The sequence below is a fragment of the Chamaea fasciata genome, unplaced genomic scaffold (genome assembly GCF_029207755.1).
Source record: "Chamaea fasciata isolate MVZ Bird 193981 ecotype frontalis unplaced genomic scaffold, bChaFas1.0.hap1 SCAF_36, whole genome shotgun sequence".
Classification (NCBI taxonomy): Eukaryota; Metazoa; Chordata; class Aves; order Passeriformes; family Sylviidae; genus Chamaea; species Chamaea fasciata.
Genome location: NW_027094121.1, coordinates 301,028 through 321,722, shown reverse-complemented (window position 1 = coordinate 321,722; position 20,695 = coordinate 301,028).

Here is a 20,695-nt window from a genome sequence, read left to right as displayed (position 1 = left end):
AGGCCAAACAATAGGGTGAAAAGGTGGATTTACCCTACACAGCATCCAACTTCTTAACAACAGGATGGACTTTGCCACTTATTGCTAATGCTAACTAACTCACATAGAAGGATTTACAAGTTTGATCTGCAAGACAGTTCACACAAGGCCACAAAAGAAAACAAGCACTTTACATGTTGAATTTCACCCCTGTTTATGAGGTTTTCTCAGGATATTTAACTTCAATTATCAAACACAAATTTTCAAACATACTAGTGAACATCCCTCAGTCCAGAGTCTGTGCCTATTTCTTGCTGTAAGTTAGATGAGTAAACAGATAAAATTGTATCAGTTCCTTTGAACCGACCAATTTCAATTCAATTGTGGTTACAGCATTTCAACGGCGAACAAAAAGCATGCACAGCTGAGTTTCAGAAGACATAAATACTCACACAAAGCAACATTTTCAACTCCAAGAGTGTTTAGTATGACACACTTAACTACCTCCAGTACCTAAGAGATCTGTATTGAAAAATCTGAGCCACGTTACTAGTTTTAAGTGGACATTAAAAAACCAAACCCAAACATTAACATGCCACATGTCCTGGCTCTGTTAGCACTGCATTGGCCATAAACACACAATATTTTGATTCCAAATATTTCTCAAGGTTTCCTGGGTTTTTGTTGTTCCTACAAGTATCCCAGCTTGTTTTTACTCACTGTACCAGTCTCAGGTTGTAAACACAAGTGGGCTGTGACTCTCCCATGAGCAAGTTTTTTCATGTATTTGCAAAACTGACCGCACGAACGTGGTTACAGCTGCTCACATGCTCTACTGCCTGCACACACTGAAATGCCAAACAATTATAGAAGGCTCCAATGAATTATCAAGATTTGGGATGTTTTTTAAGAGCTATTTCAAAAAATAACTAAAACCAGTATTTGTTGATGCATTTACTACCACGTAATTGTACTAAAGCCCGTTGAAGAGACAAATTTGAGCGGTTTTTTTTAATGCCTAAAGAAAGTATCTTTACCGAACACAAGAATTGGTTTACACTAGCAAAGCATCAGCCCAGATCCTGCATTTCATCAGTGCTTGGACAGATAAAATGAATTTTGTATATCTATCTACCAAAGGATTGCTATTCTTGGCAGCTTATTATCCTGACTGGATCAATTAATTCCTTGCATTGGGGCAACAGGATGATGCACAGATAGATACAGAAGCTCAGAAAACCCTTAGAAATACCTAGTGACTGACCATGAGACTCTGGCCAACCTCAGCCCAAGCATTTTCTCAATATCCTCTGTACACTAATCTAGGGGAGCTATGAAAGACAAGAAATCTCCCCTAATACAAATTACCACTCACCAGTGGCCAATATTACAGCCCTGACCTGATAAAAATATCCAGGAATCATCCGAATCAGATTTTTCTCCCTATCCCATCCGCTGACAAAATTACACAAAGCAAAGTGTTTAAACTGCCATTATGTACCAAGACGCATGAAGATGCACAAGATCCTGTATTTGGTAACTGAAGTTTCCTCATGCAGCAAGGGGAGGACAAACTGGGGGAAGCAATCTCTTTGTCCTAGCATGGACACAGAAGAAAACCATTTAGTCTGAGACTAAATTCATGTCATAATGAACTTGTACCTTTGTTTGTTCCCACCACTTTCCAAATATTCCTCTCTTAAAATAACAATCCTTTTCTTCAGGCTGCATTTTCACTTTCTGTGTTAAACACCTCCAAAATAACTTTGAATATCTGAGGAATTCAAGTGGTTGAAAACAGGGGTTGGGAGGAAAACAATTTAAACAGATTGGTTTAAGCCCAGTGTGCTTATATGAAAATCTTTCATTTGGCTTTCCACAGCTCCATCTGCATGGCAATCTCTGTAGACTCACGGACAGCTTTAAACTTGACATTATCTAATGTATCTTGGGAAAAATCCTGCACAGCAAAGTGAATTTTTAAAAGTGGTACTGCGCATTCAATGAGCAACTAATACATTACATTTACTTGAACTGCAGCAGAAGAACATTAAGGATAATAAGCCCATTTGGAACGTTCTTTAGCCTACATTTGAATATACATTTCAGGTGTAGATGTTACAGTATTACGGGGGGGGGGGGGGGGTTGAGTCCAGGCTTTGTGCAAAAATTAACAACTCCAGTATATTTGGTGAGGGGAAGCAGCAAAAAAATCCCATAAACACACTGTACACAACCTGTGTCTTGTTCAATTCTAGTAGAGGTCATTGCTTTCATTAAAAATAACAAAATAAACCCTTGTTAAAAATGAGCACATACAACTTCCACTTAGAATTTAGTTTCAATCCAGTTGCTTGCCACTTTAATTCAGCCCTTGCTCCCACTTTGTGATACGCAAATATTTCTCATCCGAGCCCCTCTGGCCAACACAGGGTTTGAAAATAACCAAACAGCACAGTGTGCAATTTAAGGTCCTGACAACAAGCACAGAAATGTTGTTTTACGCTTGAGGGAGCTGTGCACAGACCATCTGCCGCCTTTGTGATTCCCCTGATGCCTGTGTCACAGCGAGGACATACGAAAAGGCACGGAATGCAAACAGAGCCATCACCATGGAGTTTGGGAGGAGAACCTGAGCCAGCCCAGCACCTCTGATCCCAGAGACAGCACTGCGATCATCAGATCCCTGTCAGGTGATGGGAGCTCGCCTCCAGTACAAGGTCCCCCAGGGAACAACCCCACTGGGCATTTTTTGTTATTAGAGCAGCATTACATACTTCATGCAGAGGGATTTGGGCTAATGGGATCAGATAGCACTGAATGACACAAAGCGATAGAAATCAGAGAAAAATACAACAGCTGGAAATGCAGAAGATTTGGTTTAGATGTATTTAGTATTGTAAGAAGCTCTATGTAAGGATGAGCTTATACTACTTTATAACCTAATGCCTCCTCCCTTTCCCTTCTCTCCCTCAAGGAATGAAAATGACACTTCCTGCAGAATCCAAGAGCTGATATCCAATTGCCTCAGATCACCCATGTTTATCTGAGAGAAACAGATAAGTCAAATTTACATCAAAGCATAAAAGGAAATCAATTCCTTCAGGATTATATTTCACATGGAAGATGAAGAGATTCCTTTAAAGTATCCCCACTCTTCAAACCATCCTATTATTGCATCTACTTGAAGCATTGTTGAGTCCAACATGCTCTTCTGATTCCTAAGCTCTGTTTAGAAGAAAGACACCAATCCTCCACTGTGCACACATGCTATGATAAGGATTTTAAAGCTTTTACCTATTTTATTATTTGGTTTGGAGATTTTCACCAAGGATCCAATATTAGATTAACTGGGATTCACTAGAAAACCTGCCTGTTATGGAGATAAACACAACATAGCTCAGAGTTAAAATTGATGTCCCTTTCTCATACTGTCAGTCTTCTATCCAAAACAATGACAAATACACTCAGAGGAAGAGAACAACTTCTCTTTATATATCATCTTGATTTTACAATACTTTTTTCTCTTTTTTTTTCTTCTCGAGAAAAATCGCTTGTGTTAATACTTTCCCTAATACATGCCAATGAAGCAAATAAAATGAGTTTGAGCCATCCAGACTTCAAAATGAAAGGTGTAGAGGAAAAGGAATGCAGTTATATAAGACAAGTACAGCCTCCTAGCCCGTTTTATACATACCAGGACCAAAGAAAAATTCAAGGTTCTTGTCTCTTCTAGAACAGTTGTGAAAACAGATGATCCTGGTGTCAGACCAATGTTCTCCCCACCCCAAATGGAAACTCCAGACAAAGGCAAACCAGGAAAAGCACGAAGACAGCCTAACTTCTGACACGCTTCAGAGAAGCCTTCAATACACCTTTGGTAAATGGCGGCCACAGAGTCCTTAACTACATTAATAATCCACTTTTCTTGGACAGACTCCTACACTGGATTCCACAACTACGAGAAAAGACTCATTTCAGAAAGTCTTCCACACACCATATTTAAATGGAAATATCTACAAGTGAAATAATTCATGGTAAATGCCTCCACTAAGGGGATTTATGCCTCCATCATGTTCTAAGCAACACCTTGCAGATGATCTCACTTCATCATGACATCCCTGCTTCAGAATAAGAACAATTCTATGCTGTTTTTTCAAGTGTTTCTCAGAATAATTCTACGCTGTTTCTCAGCTTCGATCCATTTTCTTGTACATGCCATGTTTGTGACACTAAAATTTATGATCCAGAATAAAAGAAAGCTGTTTCTTTTCAGAACTACTACAAATATTATTTTCTTGAACTGAAACTAACAAGTCTATAAACACAGTAGTATTGGACATCTTTTCCAGAACCTTCTAGAAGCTATAAAATTGAGGTAAATTATATAGTTTCAGTTAGGGAGAAAATCAACAGCAATAAGTCAAACCTGGCATTGCCCTGCCAATCCCACATGTGACTTGTGGCCTGACAGTGTTGTCAGCTCTCCATCTTAAAACAGCTTGGTTTTCCATTCCACTGAAACCAAACCTTTTCCACAGCATCAACACATTCCCTGCTTATGGCCAGCCTGTTGTGACCCAGTACCTTCACAGCTGCTTGTTGGGTGGGTGGGTTTTTTGTTTTAAAAGCTTCTCCTTCACAACAATTCTGACTAGCACATCAACTTCACTCCATGTTACTCAACTGTGCCCTGCTTTACATTCCAGGCTGTTGAGACCATCCAGTTCTTCCAGGAATTATCTGCTCCTCCAGCCTACCAAAGTCTCTTAATCCTGTGCCATAGCATTTAGTTCATCCTGAAGAACAGTCTCAAGACAAACCCTGAGGATCTGTATTAACAGACCAATTCTTCCCTTCCAAGTACAGCTTCTTGCTCTCCCCTTCAGTCATTCCCTGTCCACTTTACCAACCACCATTTTAACACCTTATTTTGTAATTTCCCATAGAGAACTACACAGACATGCTTCTTAAGTGTAGATGATGAACTTCCTACACCGAAACTATTATTTTATCAAGTTAAAGGACGGGCTACATCTGGCACCAATTACTTTGGAAAAAAACCCTCTCATCCATGTGTTATTTGCTGTTGAATCTGTCAATATTTTTTCCAGATAGGCTCTAGAAAGTCATCCATCCTCTTCAGACCAGAATAATTCTCTTGCCCCTCTCCCTTCCCCATTTTTTTTTCTTCCTTTTACACATTTTTTGTCTCTCAAAATGTAGTCATGATGTTTGCCAATAGATTTCACAAATCTCTAAGGGCCTAGTTCTTGAGTAAAAACGAATTAGAGATAGATGTTGATATTTGTCACAAATACATTTAATTCCTCATTTCAGACAGAGCCCTTCTTTGGTTTGTTTAATCTCTGCAGTTCAGGCAACCTCTTGCACATATATCGACTCACTTAATCCTTGCCTTCTTCCCTTTCTCTGCCCTCTTCTCACCCCCACACACAAGCACATGGCTCTACAGACCTGATAAAAAATCAACTTTCATGAGCAAGCTACTTTAGTCTGCAAATCACCCTGAGCAAAATATTGCCAAGTAAGGGACACACTACAATTAAACATTAAGAAAAAGCTGCCCTAAAAAAGTGAAAAACGCTTATTAGAAAGGATAGACAGGAGTCAGGAAAAACTAAACTTAGAGCAAAATCTGGTTTCTTCAAATAATTAAATTTGAAGCAATACAAAAAGAAAAAAACCCTATTTCTGTGTTTCCAACTGTCTTCGTATTTGTCCAATTACTAACCCAGATATGGAAACAAACCAATGTAATGCACTTCAACTTGATCCCTGGAGATGCCTCCTTGAAATAAGATTCAAAACCACAACTTCTCAATTCCTGTTGAAAATTCATTTCTTCGGAACACTGTTAGGCAGAACAGTGAGACAAAAACCTCTGAAAAAGAATGCACCACCAGAGACAGAAAATTATTTTGAATCTATTGAAAACATTGATATTAAATCTTGTTACAAGCTGAAGTCTGTAACAAAAAGTACTATTTCCTACAGGACACTTAAGGACTGTAGGACACCATGTCTCCATAGGCCCGGGAAATATGTTTTGAAAGATACTCCTTCAAAGGCTTCATCCAGAGTTTGGACAAAACTAGATGTCCAAGTTTCCCGTCTCTTGAAGTAACAAGTAAAAACAATGGTTTGAAGACTGTTAGGACAATCCTGGAAACATAAGAGCAGTCCACACAACCGCAAATCATTCTCTTTAAGGAAAATGCTGGAACTGCAAGTTGTCACAAGGCAAATTTGCAAACCTTAAACATTTCCACAAGTTTTCTCAGCTGTTCTGCAGTGTTGCTGCAGTGTCCTCTGCTCCCAAAAAAACAGGCTTTCCACCGTTTTTTTTTTTTTTCCACCGTTTTTTTTCCACCGTTAGTGTATTTTCATTTTGATTTTTTTGCTGTGTCACCTAATTTACAAGACCATTCACATTCAATATCCATAATTTTTGTGCCATTTTTTGTGTTTGTTAAATTGCACAGTTAACCTAAGAGAGAGAGAAAAATATTGCATGTAGGCCTGGCAGGCTAAGTTTTAGTTGTACATTTGTATCCATGTGTTTGCCATAGTTTTTTTGCATTTGAAATATTCTGTCTATGCATTTAAATATTCTTTTAATGTGAGTTTAAAGGGATTGAATAGAAAGATGAAACTGAGATCACTACACAGTCTTGATGCTGAAATCAGTCCTTTTTAGTCTAAATAATATAAGTGTGTAATATAAATGATACTTTCTTAAGAAGTGTTAGAAAAAAGCAGATAAATAATTCCTTTTAATGGTGGGGTTCTTCAAAACAGGATCAGAAATACTGCTTACTGTGTGCTTTCCTTAAAAGGTCTTTACATGAGGTAGCAGGAATAGGCATCAAGAATCCAAGCTTCTGGAATGTAAATTTCTTGAGTGTGTTTTGAAATATTTTATGGAGTGGGTTTCTGTTATCTTGCATCTATCTGGGAGCATATGAAAAGTCGTACACCCTTACTAATAGAAGATAAAAAATAAAGGGCAGTTTTTTAGCAGCTCGTCTCCATGGTGTTGTCACAAGGTGCAGCAGTCCGTACCTTAGCAATGTGCTGAGGAACAAAAATGTACTATTTGAGCGTGTACAGTAATTTAAATGCTCTTCTCTCTGAATTGTCTCCTCAGCTGGTTAAGGTTATGTTGGAAACTGTTGGAAGGTGTTATTTTCTTTGTTGTACCCCGAAAGGAACACTTTATAGATCACTTGTGTTACCAAAACCACGTCTAACTGAAGGTATGTGTATCTCTATTCTCCAGCAAGCAGGAAAAACGGGCATTTTCTTTTCTCGTGCAACTGATGAGCAAAAAGAGTACGTGAAAAGGACTGAGGAGGGTGGTATTTGTTTGGCTCAGGTTTCTTCAGTGTGACATTAGGGGACACTTGCCAGCCTTGGGGTCTATGTATGAAATTTATTGCACTTAATTGATTTTGTCCAAGACAATAGTCTGCTTCAATTGAAAAGTTTTACATCTGAATACCAGTAGCTTTGCAGCTGATCTGATCCTAACATTAACTCTGGGGAGAAATTCAGTCTAGGGAGAGCATTTCTGTATTTTGGATGCTGTGCTTTGAAAGTTTGGACGTGTAATCTTAACAAAATGATGGAGAAAGAACATCAGAAAGTCTGCACTGCATAAGCCATTGAAACGTACTCTTAAATGTCAGTTCAGGGGTGAAATTCTCTGCTCTGTTTGGCATTTATCCTAGGCTACCTATGTCCTGTGCTATCAAGCTGTACTGAAGGGGCTGCCTCACAAGAATTTTGGATATTAGTTGTTTATATCCATCGTGGTAATGGCTGATGTGTTTTCCAGATCAGCCACTAGAAGGTGTGAAAATTGTAAACTGATGAGCACAGAGAGGGTCTGACAGTTTCTCCTGCAGAAGGCAGTGATACATCTGTCCTCAAGCAAATGCTGCATAATCCATACAATTTATTAGTGAATCATGCCTTGAGCTTGGGAATTTCACAGGAGCGGAGCTATTCAGGGGTCTGACATGTGCATACAGTGTTTGTGGAGAGTCTCTTTGCATCCTCAGCAACCCCATCCATGCTTGTCCAGCCTCCTCCTTCCTCCAAAGCAGGGAAGAGACCTCTGAACCCATTGCTGCAGGAATTTACCCCGTTTGATTTATGATGGAAGCAAGCTCAGGTCTGTCAGAAGATCTACTTTCATCCCTAAAATGTGGGAGTGAGGGAAATGTGATTAGGAACATTACCTGCCCTCAGACAAAACTAATTGTGTCTAATGTTTGCTAATACTTAATGGCACTTTTCAGCAGTCAAACTTGAATGAGTTGATGATTGCTTAATGTACTTTGTGTAGAAAAGCTGTCAGTGGCCAGCGCAGGAGATGGGAATTACGTGGTCAAGGACTTGTACAGTAGGAATAGAACATGTGGAGAGTGTGATTGATAACTGGCTAGCTGCAAAAGGTCACGTAGACATGAGAGAGCTTTGCTGAGCACACAGGCACTCTCATGAGAACCAGCAAGGCGGTAAGCTTAGCATGCCCTTGAGCACAGCTGGGATACGAGCCTGGATTGTTAGGCCTTGTAGCTGAAAGATATGAGGGAGAAGCACGGTAAAACAAAAAACTTACTCAAACTATGTAACCACAAAGAAATGTAGAAAGAGGCGTAGCTGACTTTTAGTCTGAGCACCAATCCTGAGCTTAACTTTTGCAATATGCATGAGCTTATTAGTGTTATTATTAAAAGCATTGTGTGAATTAACAATAAACGAGATTTGCCGATCACTCATATTGAGTGCCACATTTCTCCCGCTGCAGATTTCCCACAAGAACGGACTTTCCAGTTCTTAAAACCTTCTTAGTAGGAGGTGTGATGGTGCACTTTGACTAAATTGTGGTCAATTCTGTCTCCTAATAGCTGGCATCTTCAGATTCTACCGGCGGTGTTGGGAATGTCTTTTCAAGAGTTGAGAAGGAAAGTTTCTTTTAAGGATTCTGATCTTCCAGTGTGATCAGGCAGTAGAATAATCCTGACAACAAGGAGGATAACAGTAACTTTTCCAAGGGACAAATGTCAATGTCACTTTCAGTTACATTGCAGGAAAAAATGGTAAAAGAAATGGGTGTGACCCAGAATTCCCACAGCCAAGAGGATATGTGAGTACCAGTTTGGCTGAAATGACTGTTGCTTGTCATTCCCCAGTGACAGTTTGGAGAAGTCATCACAGGCTCTTTTAATTGATGAATACTGATGTGTATAAGTCAGGTGTCGGTATATGTATTTTCACATCCTTTTTTTTGCTTTTTCCATTGTGCAGCAGGTAATCTCAGAACAGCAGTGGCTGTGCTGAAGCAATATAAATAGTAATCTCTGATTTTTTCCAATGATGTTTGATTGCCAAGTGATATCCTCAGCAAAGTTGGTCAGACCCTCTCAGTCCTACTCCTTGTAGCTACTGAGTACTGAGATTGTGGAAGGCCTTACTGAAGCCGACAGAAGTAATTTTCATTGCCTTCAGTGACTTTTAAATTGGGCTGAAAGTGCTGGTTGGTCTCAAAAATACTTTGTGAGCTTTGATCTAATGAGTGGAGACCAGTGGTAAATCAAAATGGAAGGAAGAACTTTGTGGGCAAAATGCAGTACAGGTTAATTTGCTTTTTCAAATTCTAACTTATTTAAATTTTACATCAGAAGTTGTGGAGGTCTAAATCCCTACTACCATTTTAAGGCATCTCTGCCTCATCATTGCTTAAGACACTGACTGAATGCACATAGTTTAATTTAAAGTTGATTGCATTTAACAACAGAATTTTTTAAAGCCTTTAGTCATGTAATAATGGTAGATAGCGCTTAATTTAGTCAAGAATGACCGATACAGTTATCTATCATTTACATTAGCAATGTTGAACCAACAGTGAATTCAATTAATTCTTCAATTTTATGCTCTTAACATTTAAAACCCTAAATCCACTTTAAATCAATTTGCATTATTTTGAGGATGGGATTCTTAATGTTAAGCTCCTATTAAATCCGCATTTTCTCTACTATAAGGTTGCTTTGAATTTTTTTGTCATGTTTTTGTGGAATGTTGGTCTTAAGCAGTTTTTGTGGGTTTGTCTGTGACTTAAGGAGCTCTCTATTGGATACTGATCTATGCAGTTGAAATAGAACACTGGAAAAACATGATTTATAACAAGTGTTCTCATAGCAGACCAGGAGGTTGGGTTGATATTTCTTCTTCTTCCATCAAGGAACACCCGTGGCTGTGGGCTATAATTTATAACAACAGTGTTGCTTTGACCGGTTTTGGTTACTGTGGGCTTGTTTTCAGGAATGATGAGTATGTAGTTATCCCATCTTGAAAGAAATACATAGCACATGTGCTTATTTGGATTAATTAGTATGGTTTTATATCACAGTTGATAGAAAGCTGGAAGAAAAGCCCAAGAATAAAGGAATAAAGGAGGCCAACCAAATAACTGAGGGTTGTGACTGTGGTTAAAGTCCCTTATGAATTCTGAGTGCTCCAGCACCGGTTTTCTGTGAGTCACTCTTTGAAGCTGCATTATCATTTTGTTATATATATTCCAATATATGTAAGTCCTGTCAGACCCTAGAGAGAACACTTGCAGTGAGTAATTTCAGGTCTGAGTGCCACAAGCAGGCTGCTGAGAAAGCTGGCCCAGCCTTTTTTGTTCTTGGTGGTTCTGATGGTTTGAGCTGCAAGTTCACTCAGCTGAGCTGCTCTGTGCTCCAGCTCTGTTTCTTTAGTGATGCTGCAATACTTGCTGCACGGCAACTCAGTTGGAAAACAAAGAAATTAATGATACAGACAGAAGATCTGTTCCCAAAGCAGGGTGAAATTCTGGTGGAAGGGCTTCTGCTGCTTGAATTTTAAACACTGTGCTGTGAAACCTCTCACGTCATCTGTGGGTTAGTGGTTGTATCACCTGGGATAGTCCATCCAGGCCCTGTTGATACAAACGTGCTTTTCACTGGTGCTGCTCCCTATTTTGGAGAATATCTGAAAATAAGGGGTGAGCAAGTACTGAAAATTTCCATTTTTGCTCCTATTTACCCACTTGCCTGCTGTTTTAATTTTGAAGTAGGGTGTCAGATAGAATCTGTCTAATGGCAGTGGTGTAAAAAGCGTGCCTTCAGTTCCAAACTGAAACCCCTTGCAATCAGCAGATGTCCCAGCTCAAGGAAAATGGCTTGCAAGCCCAAAACATTCACTTTCCCTGCCTCATTTCTTATGGTCTTACCAAGGAAACAGCAAGACTTGGATTGTGCTTACTCTTTGCACTGAAGAAGTTGTTAATGCTGCGTTTTCATGCTCCCATCGTCGTTGTACTCCAAATGTCTGTTCTGTGGAATGGGCAGGATTAGGCTGTTTAAGACAAAGCCACTCCACATTTACAGTGCCTGTAAGGTCCACAGTAAGAGCCCTAAATGGAAGTATCATTTTCAAGATGCCTTCTATTTTACAAGCAGCCAAACAGAAAATGAAACCCTGGGTTGAATTGTAGTCTTCCTGAAGGAAGTGTCAAAGCCTAACAAGGGTGCTTGACCCAGCTTTGTACTTGTTGTTCATTGAAATAAACTTTAATTGTTAATGAATCCAAACACTGTTAATGAATCCAATACTACTACTTTACTGAGAAAAGCCGTAATTACTGGACAATCCCCTGATTCTCAGCTGCTGTAAATCACTCTATCTTCACAGAATGGAGAGGGGCACTTCATTTAACAACACTGAAGAATTAAGACAGGGAAATGGCGTAAAAATCAGAAAGGATCTTAGAATTATAATCAGGGGAAACAGAGTAAAGAAAAACATGTAAAGTTGGGCGTTGCTTCTGTGAAAAGAGAAGTTGTACATCCGTGTACATGTAGTTGCATTAAGGAAAAGCATTAGTATTCAAGCCGAATGATGTCATGGAAAAACCGGTTTGTTTTTTTTTAAGCATGCAAAATTTCTGTCAGTTGAAAGGGGTTAAGAACAGCATATTAATCTATTTCCCTCCTTACCTGTTGTTTTGTGAAGTAGTTAGGATTGCTGGCATTATCCATCTGGAATTTTATGCCAGTGGCAGATCCCTGACTGTGATGGTAGAAGGGTAAGGACCTCATCCAAATGCATCAAGAGGAATAGTGTTTCACTGTGAAACTGCCAAGTATTTCAGACCGGTGCCTAATAAGGCAAAAACTTGTTGCAATTATGTGTAAAGTGTAATTTATCTAATGTAATTATGAGATGTTTAGAGCCAGTCATTTGAAATAGACTCCACTCCTCTGTTAACTTTTGACATTGGAAGGACTGTAATCATATTGCAGACCATCAGCCCTTGGATTAAAATTTAAACCTACAGTGAGCTTCAAACTGCTTTGCATTTACCCTTAGAAGAAAAGGGAGGTTGAATAATTTTTCTTACGTTGATTTATCTTAGGAAAATGGGTGTCAAGGTTCTGAATTACAGTAATTATTGTAAGCATGTAAAATATTATCAACTACAAGATACATCTGATGTGGTGTGGATGGATTAGTGCACATGCTAAGACCAATTTGAGAACATTTCACTTTTTGCTACGTTTGCTAGGGCTAGTTACATCCACTTAAAATACAGATTGGCTCTAAAATGGCAGCAGTTTGCAGGTCCTAAGTGTTAGGACTTTGGTTAAAGCAAAAGGAACAAAATAATTCTTTTTCTTTTAGTTTGTCATGCAGTTTGTGCTAAGGCTTTCAATAGTACTTTATTGTGACAGCTCATTTTCCTTTTCATTTGATGCCCTCATATACACCTTGTCACTCTATTAAACTAGAAAGATTTAGTTTCTTAAAGAGCCTTCAATGAAGCTGTTATAAAGCCTTTTCTCAAAACAACATATATGGAGCCTGAACACATGAGATTACATTCTTTTAGTTTATGTTGCTTTTTTGAGGAAATGAAAACAGGAGAGAGCAAGAGTTTATTGCCTAATAAGTATCAGCTATTTTCATAAAAAGGGTTCATAATTTTGAGTTTCATTTTTATTTTGACCAGAACGCTTTTAGATAATAAATGTTGCAATTGAATCTTGTTTTTTTTAGGAAGTTGTTAAAACAAGCTAAATGCTTTCCATTTATGGATAACAAACTGATGCTCTAAGTTTAGGAATTACTGTGCCAAAATTTGAGTATTTCTTTGATTTCCTTGTAACCTGTAAAACTGACTGTTTCTGGTTATTCTGGGACCTTTGAACTAGGGGTCTTACCTCAGGTGGGATGTCAAAAGAATATATAGATTGTGATGCTGTTTTCTCTCCATTACTAGGAACAGTTTTTGATCTGGGCAAGTTGTGATTCAGACAATGCCACTAGATTTCTACTTGAGAATCTGCCTTTTGTGGCCTGTTTTATGGGTATTTTCACTTTTTTCATTGCAAGTTGTTAGGATTTTCTAAGCGTGTGTTTCTAAAAAAGCAGCACCCAAATTAATTGCATCTTCTGAGTACGTAAGAACTACTTTATGGCATTTTAACCTGCAAACGCTATGATAGCGTGTGTGGAAATGGAATTTACCTCACTTGGCGGACTTGAAATATATCCCTAAGCAGTAATTGCAACATCTTATCAAATTCTCAAGCAGGAAACCAACCTTTTTCTAAATGGAATTTTTATGAACTGTTTTAAGGACTGTTTACTGGAAAGCTGCCTAATCACTGCGTTCCCTGGGTAATGGCTGAAATATGTGTGCTGAATTAGTAGCAGGAAGATGCTCAACTACTCTGGCAGGGAAGAGTTGATACTGCTTTTGCTAATGCATGTAAATCACAGGAAAAATTCTGAATATAGGGAAAATTTTTATCAATAACCCCATTTAATTGTATCCTTCATTTGAACGGTGCCTTGCTTCAGCGATTTTTAAGGAAATTATTGAGACTATTTTTTTAAGTGGTAGAAATAATAATTAAAACCCGTCCATTAAAGCATTTGGGAGTACATTTAATTGATAGAAAGATTAGGTATATCAGGGGAAAAATCCACTTTGCTGGCGTTCTTCTGGTTTTGGGTCTTGGCAAAGGAACTAAAATGGGTTAAGAGGAAATTGCTTGTTCCACAGTGTGCTGTGTGTGGCTTCCTGGGGATTTTACCTTTACGGTGAGTGTTCCTCTGAACACAATGAAGCTGCAAGCGTGTGCTAAATCCAGTTAAGGAGATTTCCAGTCTAGTCTTTTGGCTCTGGAAGAGTCCCTAACTGTGCACCTGGGACATAGGATTGTCCAAAAGTGTCCCCATTGCACATTGCGAGGAATCCTGGTCTTCATTCTGCTGGTTTAGTTTGATGTTTCCATATTCTTCTAAAAAAGAATCATTGCTTTCTGTTCAGTGCCTGCATTCACAGCTGTCTGGTTTTTACCTTTTCTTCAGCTGCCTCTTCTCCACACAAGTGCCCTTGTCTACTTAACTCTTTCTTTTATGGCAGCTGTTCAATAGCTGGAGTTAAGCTTCTTGCCCTACTCTGAATTTCCAATTTCCCATTTGAGGATGAGGCAATCACCGCTGACTTCCCAGAGGGCACTCCTTTGCTTAGTTATCCAGCTCTCAGCAGCTTTGAAAGGGACAGAGAAATGGAAGGGAATAGCTTTGGTTCATAAATATTTTTGCATTAATAATAATTAAAGTTAAGATCAATGATTGTAGTACAGATGACTACCAATAGTGCTTTATAGCCCCTTTGGGAACTGAAATTGTGTGAAATAATTCAAAATAGCCTCCCTAGAATGGTTATTCTGTGAGCAGCAGTAGCTCTGTTTTAAGGCTGGCGTGGTGTCAGGAGGTCTCTGGGCATGCCAGGAGTTTCAGGTTGCTCACTTTTCTATTATTTTTGCCCATCTCCATGTGTTTCCATTCTACATTCGGTCTTCCTGAAAATATTTGTGTGTCTTCCTTCATTTGGACATTGCAAAGCATGACTGCTTTTGTGGAGGACTTTTCGCCCTCTCCCAGTCTTGTGCCTTTTGTTTCCTTTGGATGTAAATCCAAGCAAGCTGCAAATCTTTTATATCTTATTGGGATTTAGCAGTGGTGTCAGCAAGTACAAAAAAGAGTTCAACATGTTTTATTGTTATCAAAAGCATTTCCAGGAGTGGGAATGAGGGATAGGAATCCAGGGCACAGGGATGGTGGATCCCTGTTTATCTCTGTAGTATTTTAGAGTGTGTTTCAGTGTATCCCTGAACCTCTTTTGCAAATATTGTTAAAAAGGCAGTGCTTCCCAAAGCAAGAAATGAACCCAGGAAAAAAAAAATCTCACAGTCTTATCACAGCATGCTTTTTCTTTCTTATAAAACCAACATAATCAAAATAAAAACCAACCAAACCAAAACCAAAACCAAAAACCTCAAAAACTAACCAAGCAAAAAACCCCCCCAAAGCCCCCAAAAAACTAAAACAAAAAAACCCCAAGCTTCTATCCAGTAAATAAGACTTAAGTTTTAAGAATTATAAATACAGAAGGTGTCTTGATCACAGCTGAAAGAGGTTTGTAGTTATGCACGGCAGGCCTGTGAATTCCTTAGCAAACCTATGATTTTCTTCTTTTCTGAAGTATGTCTGTGAAATGTTTTGGAGTTTTGTATTGGAAAATATTTTTCTGCAACACACATTTTAGTGGGAATAAATAAAAACGCCAACTAGTATAAAGATGGAATCATGTCTTTAGGAATTTATACTAGAATAATCTTGAATCTAGAGGAAACTTGAATGTGGGGAGGAGAGTGGAGGTATTGAAAATCTGAGAGGGTTTTTGCTCGCACCAGTTGTGTTTTCATGCTGTTTACTTGGGCTAATATAGTTCATGCTGCACTGCAAAACGTTTAGGTGCCTTCAGCATGTTGAATAAGAAGCTGTAGTTTTATAAAATAGCATTTATTTTGTTGTGGATGGGCTGCTTTATCACCTACATACAAGGACTCGCAATCACATACGTTGTATCTCGTGTTAAACAAGGATTTAGGAGAACTCCATGGAGTTCAATGAGCCCATTTCTAGCTGTGTTGACAGCAGATTTCTACCCAGATGTCGGATAAGCATACTTGGTATTTTGAAAAGTTTTTCCAGGCTCCAGTTCTTTTGAAGCAGGCACTTAATGAGCTTCTGTGTATTTAGCAACCTTCATCAGATGCCTTTACATCAACTTGTGCAGGCTGCCTTTGGGCTCGTATGAAAAATCAGGCGTACGTTCTAAAATGTGAGAATGCTTTTTTTCTCTGTGAATGTTTGAGGGATCTCGTGCTCTTTTTCCACAATTTAGTCGTTCAAGCCTGAGGTGCTCTGGTCCCAGGGAAGATCGATAGGATGTTGCCATTACGGCCGTGTCTGTCAATTACAGCCAGATTCAGGCGGCCAGGTAGGATTGTAAATTTGTGCCAACCAGTCACAGATGTTCCAGCTGTGCAGACATGTGGCACTATTTATTCTACTCTTTTTTCATAAAGGCCACAGGGGGCAAAATATTGTCCCTACCCAGAGACTGCAGCCGTTCTCCTGAAAGCACCTTCCAATCTTCCTCTCCACGCTGGGATGATCCATTAGGTCTTTTTAGCCCTCACATGTTTGTTTCAAACTCCCACAGCTCACAGAATTAATTTCTGTTGGGAACACAATGTGGTGATGAGGCAGGTTATTCTGGCTGGGCTTTTCCTTTATCTGCTATACAAAGCAACTGATTCACTTTCTATTAATTACCACCAGCTATGGGGACTGCCTGGTGTTTTTCCTTTGGACTTTCAGCCTTTTGAGCTCGTTCTCAGGTTTGCTGTTTGGAAAAGCAGAGGTGACAGGAGCGGGAAGGAAGGATACAGGAGAAAGAGGCTGACTTACCCAAACCTTAAAGCACATCTCAGCTGGGAATGGTTATTGTGTGTGGAGCACTATATTTTACTTATATGCAGCACAATATTACTTGTCTCAACTTCCCTCCTCCCCCAACCCTATGAAAGGAAATTCTAAAAAATTGCTTTTTAACTAATTATAAGAAATCCAATAACACTAGCAGCTTATTTCTTTCTGACTAAATGTAATGAGATTGGAGCATTGCTTCATCAGGAGAATGACCTAATACAATAGCTCATTGAACCATGAGAGATTCATTAAAACTACCTTGCAAGGGGATTTTTTGGGCAATGTTTTATGTGGTGGACTTTTTTTCTTTTAAAAATAACTCCCAAGTCTAAAGCAGTTACTGCATGTAGTTGTAATCAATTTTGTAACACTAGGCAACAGAACTGGTTTTAATTACCTCTTATGTTCTAAAGATGTTACAGAAAAATCCTCACAGCTGAGCTGCACTTCATTTGTTGGAGGCTGAGGTTTGCAGCCAGGTGACTTTGCAAAATACCCAGATGTTGCACACTGGGATTTTGCACAAAACTTCAGGAGTTGGTGATAAGTTTCAAACTGCCAGAAAATTTCCATTTCCTGCTGACCTAAATGAAAAAATCTATCCCTTCCCTGAGATGTGAGTGGCAATGTGTCTGTACAGCTTTTAGAGTTGGTTTCTCACAAAGGGTACATGATGCCTATTTGCCCCTCAGCTTTGTATCTATTACTGAATGATGCATTTTAAACTGTTCTTTGTATCCATGATAACTGTGGGTTCTGAAACAGTAGAGACTTTAATACACTAAGCTTGAGGTATAAAAATGAGGCATCTGTCAGAAAAAAATACGGACTGACTTACAACCTCTATAATTAAGGTGTCAGGAAATCTCAAGCTGTTAAAATCTATTTTGAGCTACCCTAAAACATTACATCCAACAAGACAATATCCAATAACAGTAAGAGAAGGGGCAGAAGGTAAGATGATGGTTTGCAAATGCATAAAAAAAGGAACTTAAAAAACTAGATATGGAATTCTAGAGTTCAGTTCGATTGATGTAACTGTCCCCATCATCCTTTCTGCTGCCAGTAGGAAAATGTCCAGAGCATGTGTTTAAGCAACACGCACTAAAGCCTGTGGGCATGTTTGACTCTTTCTGGCAGTGTGCACAAACCCAGGCTGCTTCCACAGGTGAGAGAGGTAAATGCTCTTTCCTCCTGAGATACATCTGAAAAAATCCTAAAAGGAGCACCTTGTAATCTGGGGAAAAACCAAAAGGTTTCTCTTTCTACTGAAATCTTGGAGTGAAATAAAAGGAACCTGCAGAAATCAGCCTCTCTCTTTCTTTACACTGAGTTACTGAGCCCTGCGCCTCTCAGGGTCGTTCACCTGCTGCCTCAAAGCGTTTCCTAGGTGTTCAAACAACAACAATAACATTAAAATATGAACTAACACTCAAATAACAGCAGTTCCCTGCTTTGGCAGGCTTCTCCCTCAGGGCAAACCATCTTTCGCCGCTTTTCTTTTGCAGAGCAGAAGAGCAGGAGAGGCTCAGGAGACAGAAGGACGATGATTTGGCCAAATTGCTGCCAAAAGCTGATGCCTTTAGTTTAAGGAATAAATGCCTGTCCAAACTTGGAACTCAGGTATCACTGATTAAAAACCAGAATGCTGAGGGGTTTATTTAAAGGATTTGGCGGTTTTTACCAGCCAGCAACTCCACCTCTGAGTGAAATCCCTGGGATTTGTTCTCAGGAAGAAACCTCCCAGTAATGAAAAATCTAATGAAGAAAAAGGATTCGAAGGTTGGCCCATTTCAGAAGCTGAGGAATGTCTTGAATTTTATTTTTTTGCAGCTCCCAGCTCATTACTCCTCCTGTTTCTCAACCCTGGCCCACAGAAGTGTGTTGAAATAGCAGCTTGGCCCTGTGGAGAAGCAGGAATCCACTGAATTTCCTGGGACGCAGAGCCCAGCGCCAGCAGATGCTCCGTGCTTTGCTGCAAGCCTAGATCCTAGATTTCCAATATTGCCTAAAAACTCCTCCTTCCTGGACAATCCAGAGGATCCTGATGGGGGATGGTGGCTCTGGTGGAACCTCTGAGTACCTGCTCCAGCCTCTTGGCTCTAATTACTCCGTGAGTAGCTGAGTCAGGGGCCAGGGGTTGCTCTCTGGCTGTGAAATGGGAAAATTCCATCAGGAAAGTGCTGGAATGAGCCTGGAGGGAGGTGGGGCTTCTCCAGCCTCTCCTTCTTGGACACCTTCCTTGCTCTGCTTCGTTTTTCTGAGGGAGGAAAAGGTGAGGAGAAGCTCCCCAGGGAATATTGCAGAGGAATCTCCAGTTCCAGAAGTACAAAAAGTGCCCAGCCTCAGGAATTTATCCCAGCTCAGGAACAGCACTAACCTCTCCAAGCCTGAACAATGTGAAAACCGATTTATTTTTTAAGACTTCGTGACTAAAACCAATAAAAAGAGGTAATGCAAGGACTGGATTTTGCTTCCAGAGGGAAAAGCCTTGAATTCTATGCTGGAACTCATCATTTTCCCATCATTTCAGTGGAAAGCTTCTTGCTGAACAGGTACTTCCCAGGGCTCCTGCAGAGTGCGCTTTGCTTTGCTTTCATTCCTCCTGGAGGTAATTGGATCAATTATCTCTGACCCGAGCTGAGCTTGCTGTAGAGGGGCAGGAGGTTTGTGGAGCCCCAGGAATGGGGAATATTCCTGGGATACTCCAGGAAATGTTCCTGGGATGGCTCCAGGGAATCCTGGTGTGCCACAAAAAGCTCAGGAGCCTTTGACGTTTGTTTGGCTGCAGGGAGAGGAGTCCGTTAGAATCAAAAAGCTGCATTTGATGTAGAATATCCTGAATTTCATCGTTTCAATCTAAGCAGAAGTCCCAGTCTTAAAGCTTGGTTTTAAAAGAGATTTTTGTGCAGTGGAGATTTCTTTGACGTGCCTGGAAAATTCTCATCTTCCCGAGGGACATTTTGGGTGAAAGTTCTGGATTCTGGAGGACAATGAGGGGACCCAAAGGAGCAGTTTGGGAGCTCCCTGTCCCCCTGAGCTGTCCTGGTCCTTTCTGGGCTCCTCGGGACCAGCCCTGAGGCTTTGATTGGACGCTTTCCTTGTGAATTTGGGGTGTTTTTTAAAGAAAACCTTTTGTTGGACACTGTCACCCGTGCTTTTTGGTTGTTGAGGGTTCTGGTGTTGCCTTCGGAGGCTTTGGGAAGGGAACTTTATCCCAAGAAATCCTCCCTTTTCTAGGGACCTCTCACTAGAGGTCAGCACTGCCTCGTTGCCGGCTCGGGAATGTTGGATGGTTGGGATTAAAACCACCGAGGCTGCAGCTGCTGGGGCTTGTTTGGGTGCCTGATGTGCACCAGCCTTGGTCCTGGCACGAGGTGTCCATCCTGGGGTGTCCATCCCTGGCAGTGTCCAAGGCCGGGCTGGACATTGGGGTTTGGAGCACCCTGGCGTGGTGGAAGGTGATTTTGAAGGTCCTTCCAGCTCAAACCAGTCTGTGATCCCATGGAACCGAGTCCAGTCTTTGGGAAAAGCACCTCAGTGCCTTCAATCAACTTCTCTTTGAATGTTTATTAATGGAAGGCAAAGCAAAGGGATGAGCTGGGAGGGAAAAAAGGGGAGGGGCATGGTCTGAGGGCTGAAGACATGGAGCTGTCAAAAGGGAGGAAGGGTGGAGGGAAAAGGGACGGATGGTGTAGCAAGGCAGGGAGAGGGTTGAAGGCACGGGAGCTTCCCACAGGCATCAGCTGCGTCAATCATCAGCTGTGCCTGGAGCTCCGGCTCCTCCGTCTCCAGGCGGTCTCATCTT